The sequence below is a fragment of the Mauremys reevesii genome, linkage group 2, assembly GCF_016161935.1.
Source record: "Mauremys reevesii isolate NIE-2019 linkage group 2, ASM1616193v1, whole genome shotgun sequence".
Lineage (NCBI taxonomy): Eukaryota > Metazoa > Chordata > Testudines > Geoemydidae > Mauremys > Mauremys reevesii.
Genome location: NC_052624.1, coordinates 212,071,266 through 212,084,920, shown reverse-complemented (window position 1 = coordinate 212,084,920; position 13,655 = coordinate 212,071,266). Strand labels below are relative to the sequence as shown.

General features: G+C 40.2%; 1 long non-coding RNA gene across 1 annotated transcript in view; it reads right to left on the bottom strand.

The window, feature by feature from the left end:
* LOC120399236 overlaps window positions 1–13,655 on the bottom strand; it is a 40,160-nt gene that overhangs the window by 9,723 nt on the left and 16,782 nt on the right. The window contains exons 2-3 of the long non-coding RNA XR_005595044.1: window positions 4,444–4,554; window positions 632–725 (exon numbers count right to left, since the gene is read on the bottom strand). This is a non-coding gene — a long non-coding RNA (uncharacterized LOC120399236). The remainder of the gene's footprint in view (window positions 1–631; window positions 726–4,443; window positions 4,555–13,655) is intronic.

Sequence of the window (13,655 nt, the reverse complement as noted above, 5' to 3'; positions counted from 1 at the left end):
GGAGGTCCAGCTGAGCCGCGCGACCAGCGGACCCTCCACAGTCATGCCCGCGGGAGGTCCGCTGCTCCCGCGGCTCGGGGGCGCCTCCCGGGCATGACTGCTTGGGGCGGCCAAATTTGTAGAGCCGCCCCTGCATGTGTTGACACAAAGATGGAAAAGACTAGAGACCACTGGCAAACAGAGAATTGCTCTGGGGTAGGGAACTCTGCTGGTGTAGACGTTGGATCTTGATTTGGACTCCGCTACTGCACACAGGTGTGTATGGATGGGGGCAGGTGTATTGGAGTTCCGCTATGCTAATCCTCTATTTTTGTATTTTAAAGTAGCCCAGCAGCTGATATAAGTGTCTTCAGGTCAGGGGCCGATGTAGACTGGCCCTCAGGTTCACGGAGCTGTAAAGGAATGCAGAGCTCAAGGCTATACACAACTACTAAAAATCTCAAGTCTGAAGAGTGCCCCAGAGCTCAAGTCTAGTGTATTGCAACGCAGTGTGAATGGTGTAACACATGATGTATGTACAACGTAATAAATGTGTGGTCAATCATATCAATTTAGTATTTCACAATGGTTCTCTTTTTAGTGGGCACGACTATCAACTTTGGATCCTGATTCCCAGCATGTGCTCACTTACCTTCTACAGTTTCCTGGTCTAAAACCCATTAAACAAACAAGTGACCACTTGCACTCTTCTGCATCATTTCCGGTTTCAGATCAGAACACTTTTCCTGTAACATTACAGATAATGTCTCAGTTTAAGCCAATCTCTATTAAGAATTGTACTTTTTCTTTGAGTTTTATGTTAAAGTTTTCCTACCATACCTTATCTAGACGGGAGCTGTGCATTAATTGATATAAAATCTCCTGGAAAAGTAGATTCCTCCAAGGATTCTCTTTGAACATTCTTGTTTAAAGATGCCCACAGGGAGACAGGCTAGAAACTTTCTCACAGAACCACCCATGATACCAACTGCCTCTGGGAATCTCCCCTGGTCTATATGTAGCCTCATGGTGTGAACAATCATTTAATCTTGCCTCCCAGTACCCTCAGGGTTGAAACTGTTTCAACAAATTCAGCTGGGACAGCAGACTAATTTATGGAGCTCCTGAGGACTGGGAAATACATTTTCATGTTTCCTAGTGACTAGAGATTTTTCACTGAGGCCTGCCTGAAGCTACCCACAACTACTAAAAATCTCCTTAAGTCTGAAGATTGCCTTGGAGGAGGGAGCTGCTGGAATGGAAAAAGTGCCTTAGAGAAGATCACTTCTTTTTGAGCTTGGAAATTACATCACAAAAGGAGACTCAAATAACTCTTTGCACTCTCTTTTGCCATCCAAATGGGATAGAATGCCTCATGGGGCCCACTTAAAAACAATCCCTTCACGGAGAAAACTTGTCTGCATCCTGTAGACTGCTTAGTGTTTGGTCAAGAAACGTATATATTGTTTCATATTATTTTGTACTACAGTCATTCATGGGATTCATCCGAGACTCTGGATATGTCCAGAGCTAGAGGAGGATTGAAGGGGAGGGGACAAAAAATAGGGAGCCATATACTTGGTTATGGATGAGGTGCACACACAAGTCCCCCTAGCTCATCTTTGCATTCGCTCAACCCTGGGTTCACTGTGCCCCAGGCTAACACATCTAAGGCTCTGAAATGGCAGCTGCAGATGTTATAGCATCAGGTGTTCCTGCTACAACCCTGGGGTTCCAGCCTCACTCCTGCCTGTAGGGTAAGAACCTCCACTCTGACTCTATACCAGAAGGTTTTCCCCTGGCACTGGGGTTATCCTCCTGAGGCCAGATATGACACCTTTATGCATAGAATCTACCAGAGGATCTGGCTCAGAGGCGTCTCTTCAAGTTTTGCCATTTGCTAAGGCTCAAAGAATTCTAGGGGGAAGCTCATCAAGCAACCTGTGATTTAGATTCATATTGCTCCTGGTGAGGGAGAAGCAGAAGGGAGGGTGTGGGACCATTGTTGAAGCTCATGGTTAGCACATCCCTTAAGGATGGAAAAATGAGACTATTATTAGATCTTTGCTCAAAAAGCCACACATTTCTTGCACTAACCAACCCAGGAGCTATTGCCATGCCTTGAGTCTTCTATTTTTAGTGAAGATTGTTTAAAAGAGAAGGCAGCTTCACCAATACCTGGATGCCTTCAGACTCATTAATAGCAGTGAATTTGGGTTTAAGCTTGAGTGTATTCGAGACTAAGCTGATTGAACAGATTGATGACTATAATCCAAGGTCAAATGCCCATGCTGATCCTTTTAGATCTGTCAGTTGATGTCAGTACTGCCATCCATGACATACTAACGATGTGCCTGCAGACTCTTCCATTGTAGATGGAACTTCTGTTAGGGGGGTCTGCTATCTTCTTTGAGAGATTCCATAAGGTGTTATTGGGAAATTGTTCATTGGCCAAAGAGCTCTTTCACACAGGATTCCACATGATTCTGGTTCCATCACTCTTTTTATTTCACAAATAAGTGGGGGCACTAAAGAAGATCAGTAAGTAAATATGAACTTTGGTATGCCCACTATATGAATGACACCTGTATCTGAATTTCCATCTCATCCATGGTCCACTTGGTGCAATTGAGTGCCTTATAGAGTTAAGTAAGGATGAGGGCAAATGGGCTGATACTCAATCTAGATAAAACAAAGGATATACTTTTACAGAGTTGCAGTGGGAAGAACTGGCAAAGGTTATTTCAGCTACCTTCACTGGGGTAGCTTGCCTCATTCTGGTCACATACATAGCAACAGTACTCAAGAGCATCGTTTTCCCCATCTACACATGGTTAGAATGTTGCAACCTTCTTCTTAGGTGTAGTCCATTCTACAGTTATCCATACCTTTTCATCTTGACACTGAATTACTGTAATATGTTCCATCTGGTACTGTATCCATAACCCATTCGGATACCAACTAGTTCAGAATGAGGCTTCACCATTGCTTAGAGGAATTTTCCCTATGTTGTAATCTGCACTGGCTGCCACCTTATTTCTAGGGGCAATTTATGATATTGGTTTAAGTTTGTAAAGTGCTAAATAATCTAGGCCCTGCCTCACCTTTCTTCATAAAATACCATGAATCACAGAATCATAGAATATTAGGGTTAGAAGAGACCTCAGGAGGTCATCTAGTCCAACCCCCTGCTCAAAGCAGGACCAACACCAACTAAATCATCCCAACTAGGGCTTTGTCAAGCTGGGCCTTAAAAACCTCTAAGGATGGAGATTCCACCACCTCTCTAGGTAACCCATTCCAGTGCTTCACCACCCTCCTAGTGAAATAGTGTTTACTAATATCCAACCTAGACCTCCCGCACTGCAACTTGAGACCATTGCTTCTTGTTCTGTCATCTGCCACCACTGAGAACAGCCTAGCTCCATCCTCTTTGGAAACCCCCTTCAGGTAGTTGAAGGCTGCTATCAAATCCCCCCTCACTCTTCTCTTCTGCAGACTAAATAACCCCAGTTCCCTTAGCCGCTCCTCGTAAGTCATTCGACCCAGCCTGCTAATCATTTTCGTTGCCCTCTGCTGGACTCTCCAATTTGTCCACATCCCTTTTGTAGTGGGGAGACCAAAACTGGATGCAATACTCCAGAGGTGGCCTCACCAGTGCCGATAGAGGGGAATAATCACTTCCCTCTATCTGCTGGCAATGCTCCTGCTAATACAGCCCAATATGCCATTGGCCTTCTTGGCAACAAGGGCACACTGCTGACTCATATCCAGCGTCTTGTCTGCTGTAATCCCCAGCTACTTTTCTGCAGAACTGCTGCTTAGCCAGTAGGTCCCAGCCTGTAGCAGTGCATGGGATTTTTCCTTCATAAGTGCAGGACTCTGTAGTTGTCTTTGTTGAACCTCATCAGATTTTTTTTGGCCCAATCCTTCAATTTGTCTGGGTCACTCTGGACCCTATCTCTACCCTACAGCGTATCTACCTCTTCCCTCCCCCCCCCAGCTTAGTGTCATCTGCAAATTTGTTTTAAACAAAATCTTTGGGGCCTGTTCCACTCTAGACTTTGTTTTAAATTTTATTTCCTTAAACTTACCATTGTTACCCCCAGGGTGTTTCCCCCTGGTATTAGTAACAGAGGTAGCACTTGTATAGACTGGCTGCTGCTGGTGCTTTCAATGGCTTCATTGGGACTACTTGTGAGGGAAGGTACCAGTCAGCATGACTAAGGCTATCAGAATCTGGTCCCTTGTCTTATTCTTTTAATACTTTCCTTATATTTGCAGTCTCCATCTACTTGCTCTAATTCACATTTTTGGAGGGTGGGGGGTCCCTCTTACACTTTTTTCCCCCTGAATATGCTGTTCCACTTGAACATGCTGCAAGTTAATCTCTTCTGCTATTTATTTTTTCCATCCACTGGACTGAATGATTCTATAGTGCAGGGATCAGCAACCTTTGTTTACCTGCCGTGGCCACTGGTTCGGCCGATCACAGCTCCCACTGGCTGCGGTTCGCTGTTCCAGGCCACTGGGGGCTCCGGGAAGCGGTGCTGGCTGACGGATGTGCTGGCCCTGCTATAGTGCAATATAATTTAAGTTTTTTGTGTAGGTAGATAAAATGCATTTAAGCTGAAAGATCATGGACTCAAGTCCCAGACTAAGATTTAGGCTCATACCCAATACATTACACTATTAAAAGTAGTAAAAGGAGGTGCAGCACAATTGGAGTTACCCTTTGGAGGTGGCGTTAGCTGAAATTCCTTCTCCCTGTCTCATAGACTTTAAGCTCAGAAGGGACCATTATGATCATCTAGTCTGACCTACTGCACAATGCAGGCCACAGAATCTTGTCCATCCACTTCCATAACAAACCCCTAACCTATGTCTGAGTTATTGAAGTCCTCAAATTGTGGTTTGAAGACCTCAAGCTGCAGAAAAGCCTCTCTTTTTTACTCTATCTACTCTTATTCTAACTTTATTACTCTTACTTGCCATGATCAACTTTGACACTCTCAATACAATAGACCCTGATTTCCAGGATTGTGTTTGAGCTATTGTTGAGCACAAAATGATTGGCCACATTTGTCCACACAATTACTTGCTAGCATTTCAATAATTTACTCTGTGAAATACTTTCAGACTCATAAAGGATGAACAGCATTATAGTAAACTAAAATCTATAACCCCTTGGAAACTGGAAACTGAAATAAATTTCTTTGCTAATTTTCTTTCCCTTTATCACGCATGTGCAGACATAAACATAGGTATTGCATGTGCTGTTGGGTTGCTAATTTGCTGTGCTGCTGGTTGGCATCTTTGTAGAGGGGAGAAAGGGGGAAAAATAAATTATACAGACTTTAGGCATGTAAGAAACTTCAAGGCTGTGGGTCTAATTTTTGGCCCAACATCTCTACATGTGTTGTATTTTCAGAAATGATTTGCTATCATTTTTTTCAGTCCATTCATTAAAAAAAATGTTGTATCTTGTCATTTAATTGACATTCATTTTATTTGTACTGAGTATATACTCTCTATGGGTTTATGCCATAAAGTCTGTCGCAGCCTGTAGGAAAATTGAAATTTCAATCTAAGCTGGAGATTGTCTGAAGTTCAGAAAAAGTAGGCTTTTTGGGGAAAAACAGCATCTCATAAAAACGCTCTTACATCCCCCCTGCCTACCACAAGATGCCCTTGTTTTATTTCTAGCTTTCTGAAAGATTGTCTTCCCATCAGCAACAATTTTGAATAATCAGCCTTTTGAATCTGTGTGTATTAAGGTATAGCAAGGTTCTAAAGCCAGCTATGCATTTTATATGCCAGGATCTTACAGCAGCTGGAGATTGACAGAGTGAAATTGTGCTCCAGCCCCAGCTCTATATGCACTTTCTATCCCAATGGCTGTGATTGGGGGAGGAGCGGGCAGATTAGGTGGAGTGGGCTATGCCAGATGTATGCCACCTGTGGAGTTCTCCATGCTAGGGAAATCCTCAGTGGGCCTGAAAAACCAGCTTATAGACCAAAGGTGTTTTGTTGGGACCAAGGATCTGGTCTTAAATGCATTTCACTATACAGAATACCCAGGCAGACATACAATTATAGTAGCAAAGTAAAACCAGTTCCTTGTCGCATGCCATTTATTTTTTTAATCTGAAATTAACTAATGTATAGGTGAAACTATGGGGGGAAAATAGAAGGAATAAACCCATACTGAATATACAGAGTAATAATTTCTTGTCACAGTTAATTATACTACTAATTCACAATCTAAGAAAAAGAACCATTCACTTACTAGTTCAAAAGCCATTACTGCAGTACTCATAAAGCAAATATGACCTTTAATATCCTTGTCTCTCTTGTCTTTCAGATGTAGCCTTTTGATAGGCTGTATTGTGTAATTTCCATGATATACATAATTTTTACAATTATTTAAGCAGAATAAATAGCAAAGTTGATGATTTGAACATGTATCTGTTTTCTTCTAATTATCAAATTAGATTAATGTTGAACTAAATCAGTTCTTGTCTGAAATGACTAGGGAAAAGGTTGGCATGGGACTTGAAATAATAAAATTATTCTTTTATTTACATTTCCAGGCCAAGTAAAGAACCAAACTCCAATATGTACTGTAGGTCCCCAGTAGGCAGACTGAGAGAGGCATTCATTATGTTGTTACCTGAAGTCTTAGGGCCCCATTCTCCCTTACGATGGAATAATCCAACTCACTGAGTTAAATTCTCTGTTGGTAGGTGTGATGCTGTATGATTGGAACATGACCATTTATATCACAAATATTGCCAGTTGGATAATTGCAACAAATCTTGTACAAAGTATGTCATATAAGGTGTCAATGGAAAAGTTATGATTTTCTGAGTATGATTATCCTGTTTATATCCATATATCATCTATGTATCTAAAGTTATGAATATTAACTATGTACCCAGTGCTTCAAATGTGTATGTCCTGGGGTAACAACACCAGGTAATTTACATCCAGTCTGGCCAGCACATTGATTGTGAATGAGCTATTCAAGTTGATGAAGTTAAAGAACACTTAGCTCTCATAATGGGTCATACAAGAAGCTTGTCCGCAACAGCTGAGTCGGCCTGTGGACGCTTTAGCCAGATAAGGGCATGTGACTTGCTCATGTGACCATAGACTCCATCTTGTGCCTGTAATTTCCCACATGGGAGAAGGTAGAAAGAACCTAACTGTCTTATTTTTAACCCATAACTCACATTAGGTTCTGCTGGACATTAGAATCTATTTTACAGAATAATTTTGGCCAACAGATCAGGACTTATGATAAGACCAGTGGACCTTTAATTTGTATACAATTTAACCCCTTCTACCTCCCCATGTGGGTGGCTAAGTTATCTGAGGGTATGTCTACACTATGGAGAATATATTGGCATAACTCTTGCAGTGTAGCTATGCTGGCATAACCCTGTAGTGTAGACACAGTTTCTGCCAATGGGAAGGGTTTTTTCCATCAGCGTAGGATCATCACCTCCCTGAACAACAGTAGCGATATCAACTGAAACACTCTTCTGTCAATGTAGCTGTGTCAGTGCTGAGGAGAGATCATCATAGCTCTGTTGGTCAAGGGTATGGGTTTTTCACACCCTGAACAGTGCCCCTATATCAGCTTCACTTTTAAGTATAGACCAAACCTGAATGTTATAGCTGAAGGATGTTGCTCCTAACAGTAGAGAATCCTCTGAATACTGCATTGTCAACATTGTGAAATAAACTATAATTTTGTAATCTAACCTTTTCCAGATTCCAAGGCTTGCTATGGCACAAAAGCTCATGGGTCTTGCCTGTTTAATTAAACATTAAGTGCCTGCAACACTATGGCTTTTCAGAGCTGCTCAAAATGATGTCTGATTCTACTATAAATCAATTTTTTTAAACTATTCTAGATTTAATCTGATTAAAGTTCAGGTGAACTGATTTAACCACTTAGTTGAGGAGAAAAAACCTACACCTGGAAAAACAATTGTATTTTGCTATATAAGAAGATGGCTATACATTAAAAAACCCATTTTAAGGATAATCTGCCATTAAATTCATCATAAAAAGCATAACACTGACACTGAAAAAATATTCTGCTGAAATGCGGGGAGAATGTTGATTTCAAAACAGCTATTCATGCAATTGAACACTGAAATACTGGAATTGGTAGAAAGTTTGATATCAGTGATTTTTGTGCATCTTTTTTTAGACCTTACACGAGGTATTGGACCTGATTTTTCCTTTCCTGGAGAAGAAGACTGGTCCAGTGGTTAGTGTGCTATAGAGTAAGTCCTCCAGGAAGTGTAGAGATGCCATATTACCTATATACTATTTATACAGTTGTTGGGGAGGGATTCCCTGTGAGGCACTGCTTGCTGAGTAATAGAAACAACAAAGTAGCATGGACAGGCTTAGTCACATGCTTCAGATAGATCATAGTAGGACATTTTGTTCTTTTATTTCTGTACATAGCTTCTTTCCTAATAAAGGGTTTATCTTAATATATTGTGGTACCAGAAGTGTAAGGCCCTCAGTGCTGGAAGACCCAGTTAGAGAGAGAACATTATACTGATTACTTGCTGTTGCACAGGCTCTATAGCAATGCCCCTGCCAGCCCTGAGAAGCACTGAATGAGCTCGGTAAAGTTCAAAGAGCAATTTGAACTGTATATGAAAGCCACAGGGGCAAATAAACTGAAGGATGAGCAATTTTGCTGTGTTCTTAACAGAGGCAGGCACAGAAGTTGTAGATGTGGACAATACATTCTATACAGATGGTGGAGGGAAAAGAGTTTTCAGAAATAATGAAAACGTTTGAGGCGCATAGTGTCCCTAAGGGAAAAAGTTACCTTATTTTGTATATAATATATATATATACTTGAGTGAGAGGATTAGATTTAGATGCATGCTCAGGATGAGAACACAGAATGAAGGGGAAAGAATAGAGAAGTTTGTCGTAGTCTTAAAACTGGAATATTTAAAGCCACTCTCAATAAAGAGTGACAAAGAGTCCCATGGCACCTTATAGACTAGCAGAAGTATTGGAGCTAGTCTATAAGGTGCCACAGGACTCTTTGTCGCTTTTTACAGATCCAGACTAACACAGCTACCCCTCTGATACGCTCAGATTGTCCTGGGGTGTAACAAGTTTATGCAGCTATAGGCTTCGGTGGGAGTTCTGTGAATCCCAATGGAGCCTAAATTTGGGACTTAGATGACTAAACCCAGATCTTAGGCACCCATGCATGAGGTGTAACTGCTTAAATACCTTTGTGAATCCCACCAATAGTTTCTCTGTGCTTCAGTTTCCCACTGGTAAATTTGGAATAATAGTAACTTCTACCCTATAGTTCCACTGCTTGCATCCGAAGAAGTGGGTATTCACCCACGAAAGCTCATGCTGCAAAACATCTGTTAGTCTATAAGGTGCCACAGGATTCTTTGCTGCTTCTACAGAACCAGACTAACACGGCTACCCCTCTGATACTTTAAAGACAGTGATACTTGGATATTATGGTAATGGGAGCCAAATAAATACCATAGATATATAGATTTCACACTTGTGTAAATCAAGACTAACTCCACTGACTTCAATAGAGTTGAATTGGGCTAAAACCAGTAAGTGAGGGGACGATCAGGCCCATTTATTTGAAATATTCATCACCTTTTACTATTGTGATGCATAGTAGATTTAACAAGAACATTTCAGGTAACATTCTCAATTCAGTACCATTTTAAATACCACTAGTTCATACCACCTCATTTATCATCCTGTTTATAGCCTCCAGCACCCATAGAAAAGTAGGAAACAACATGCATGGATTGAACTCAGTATCATACCCTTGCCAAAAAGTAATCTCTGTGCATTTTCTCTGGAGTTTGGGCAATATTATCTAGTAATAAGTTACCTGGCCAGTAGAGCAATAATGCTGTATTTTCTGACTCTTCTGTACATTGAATTAGACCGACACTGACCAATACTTTTTATTATACACATAAGGGGGGCTTTTTTATTTTGGTAAAAAGAAGTCGTGAAGTGGATGATTGTCCAAAGTATTTTTTAATATTGTTTCCCCGAAAAAAATAGTGCAGTTTGTTTATTTATTTATATTTTATGTCTTTAATCACACCCTAGGCAAACTTGAAGGTAATTGACTTTTTGTTCCCTTTTTAAATACCTGGAGGAGTAATTTAACCTGCATTATAAAACAAATGCTGCTTTTTATTTTCACATCAGGATATTTTTAAAAGGTTTGTGAGGAGTGGCAATAAATATGCAAAGAATTCAACAGCTAAGACAAACATCTCAGTAAATAACTTAATTGAGCTGTGAATATTCAATGATTGAAATCCGATTACTTTGTGACTTAATTTGTGTACTGCCTGACTGCTTTGCAATTGCAGGCAATTTAACAAAGTAGACAGTACATGAAGAGGGAATGTTAAACAGTGACTGAGGTACAAAGTAAAAATGCATTTTGTTTTTTATAAAGTGCAGTACTGGTTAGGCTATTGTCTCTATTCAAAAGCCTTGGACACATATGCGGTGCCTTTGGAAATGTAAAACTAAGGGTTTGGATTTTTTCCCCATATAATTAAATAATTACATTTTCTCCCTTGTAGAATTTTTGAAATCATTGTGCTCATAAAGATTAATGATGTAGGACTCTGAATCACCTTTACTCCTGCAAGCTGCAGCTTTCTGTCTAATAGCAAACTAGATATCATGCAGTCATTTTTCCTGTGAAATTTTTCAACATTTCCACCAATACTCTCATTCCCTCCAGAAACAATATGAAGTCTGTGCCTTTCCTGAACAAAGACTTCAGTTTCGGTAAATTGCATAGCATGCAGTGCTTTTGTGATGTGTGGTGGTGGTGCTGCTGCTTGTACCAAAGCAGGGATCATCAAATCCATTTCCTGTAGGACTTTAATCCTTCTCCTTTAGGGCCGTATTATGGATAGGTCAGAGCTCTTATCAAACAAGACCCAAAGCATTGTTCTTTTTTCAGGTGAATATTTGCTTCTCGTTTACATCACATATCTCCAACTTCCATTCATTTTAACTGGCATTCTGCTAAATTATATAAAATTGATTTGCTACTGTGCATTAAATTATATGCGTCTGAGGGACTTTTCCATTTAAATTAAGAGGGAAGGACTTCTTCAGAGGTGATTGGACACAGTTACAAAGAGTTGGGACTTGTTTTCAAAAAGTATACAGTAGATTTTACAGTAAAAATGGTGAAAAGAATATATGCAGAAATAACAGAGGTGAATGAATTAAAGATGACACATTGCATATGCTTGTATCATGCAACTGTTATTCCATGAACCTACCAGACATTTACAATAATGTAACTGATAATTTACCAGAAGCTTATATGGGGGTGTGAATACAAGAACTTGCTATTAATTTGCCAATTACCATTACTGCATTATGTTCATGTTGTAAAAATCTGTCTTGAAGATAATGCACAATAATAATCACAGGAACTGATCCGAACCTTGGCACATGGGGTTAATGGACCATCTCCATCCCTGACAAACTCTACAGAAGTCAGAATTATACCAGGAATAAATCTAGATACTGCTGTTTCTAACTATGGGCTAACAATGGGGAGGAACATGGTAAACTTCAGAGAGAATTACACAGGCATTTCTGAGAATTTACTTTAAAAGATCATAAACAAGGCAGTTATTGTCCTGAAATTCAGGCTAGTGTCACATACACCTTGAAGCATTCCAAGTGGCAAGCCATAGCCCTTCTAGACTAAAGCTAGCAGTCTTGTATGAAGTTTGTGAACTGGGAACTAGTTGGAACGTGTTCCTTTATTAGTGTTCATCCTGATACAAAACTAGCCACATACTGTTAAGCTTCAGGATGACTCTATAAACTAGACTGAAAGGCTTCATGCCACTCTGAAGCACTGTACAAACAGATCCCTGGGGCCCTGATGCTGCTCTTGGTCATACTAAGGTAAATTGGGAATACCTCTATGAAGTCAGTGGAGACAAATTAGTATTGAGATCAGACTTAGGCTCATGTGCTTTTCCCAGAAAGGTTTACAATTCTCAGCAGACACTGGATCAGTGTTTAAAAACTGTTTTATCTATTCTAATTTATAATATGCCCAATCCATTCTGGGCACTCTTACAATTATAATGAACAATTATATATAAACAAAAGTACAGTAAACAGTCCTTGTGCATCACTAAACAATCAGATTAAGTAAAACCTCTCAGTCCTGTACTGTAACATGTCCCAGTTCATCTCTGAATGCTAGTGGAAAAAAATGCAGCCATCCAAAAACTTGATTATATACATTAAAAATAATAAATCTTACAAACAAATCATTAACATCGCTGAACTCTCCTCAGCCTTTTCACAGTAATAAATGCCATTCACCTCACAGCCTCTAACCTACTCCTTTCTCAAAAATCCTCCACCAACCTTGCAACATGCACAGTTCAAGACATGGTGGACCAAGAACCCTAAAGGTATTTAGGCACCTAATTGCCATTGATTTCAGTGGAAGTTAAGTGCCTAAATATCTTTGGGGATCTGGATCTTGGGTTCTAACAAGGGGAAAAGTGAGTTCCAAAATCAAGAATCTACCACTAAAAAATTTATGATAAAATTAAAAGTTTGTCAACTTGAGCACCTCAGCTGTCATAGGGCCAGTCCTGGGGCTGGTTTTGTTCAACATCTTTATCAATGATTTGGATGATGGGATGAATTGCACCCAAATGAACACAAGAAGTTCTGCACAACAGTGTTTACAGGGTATGACCCTACAGATACCTGTATTCACACCCTTCACCAGGGGTTCTCAAACTGGGGGTCGTGAGGTTATTACATGGAGGTAAACTGGAGGTCATGAGCTGTCAGCCTCCACTCCAACCCTCTGCTCTGACTCCAGCATTTATAATGGTGTTAAATATATAAAAAAGTGTTTTTTTATTTACAAAGGGGGGGGGGGTCGCACTCACAGCCTTGCAATGTGAAAGGGGTCACCAGTACAAAAGTTTGAGAACCACTGCCCTACACACTACTGCAATGATATTTTTACAATATATGTTTTGTGAGATGGTATATGAAAGCTAATAACATTCTGGTCATTGTACAATGCGTATGTTAACCTTATATGTGAATTCCCTGTGTATGATGTGACTAGAACATGTTTAGGATAAGACAGCCTGGCATAGGTAAAGGTGATAAATAGGTCTCTCCTAGACAAAGAAATGTGGATTTTCCTTAATTTTACATATTAGCATTAAACAAAGCTATCTAGCTATACCAGCAGGGCTTATCCTGTTTTTGAGAGTGAATTGACATGGCTCCTGCACCCCAGAGAGACACAGGAGACTGAATGCCAGGAGACCTTCCTGACTTGTAAGAGAAAGACATCCCTTTGAGAGGCACACACAGAGACAGAAAGCCAGCCATTTTGCCATCTTTCACCTAGTTAGACAAGGGAAACTAGCACCTTGTACTTCTGTGGAAGGTCCTGACAGAAAGAGTTTGTTATTGCTGGAAAAGAGAAAGATTGGTAAGAAATCAACCTTGAACAAAAGCTGTAAGGCTGTTAAGTTGGGTCTCAGCCATTAAAAAAGTGTATTTTTATTTTTATTTGCTTGTTACCATTTGGCTTTATGCCT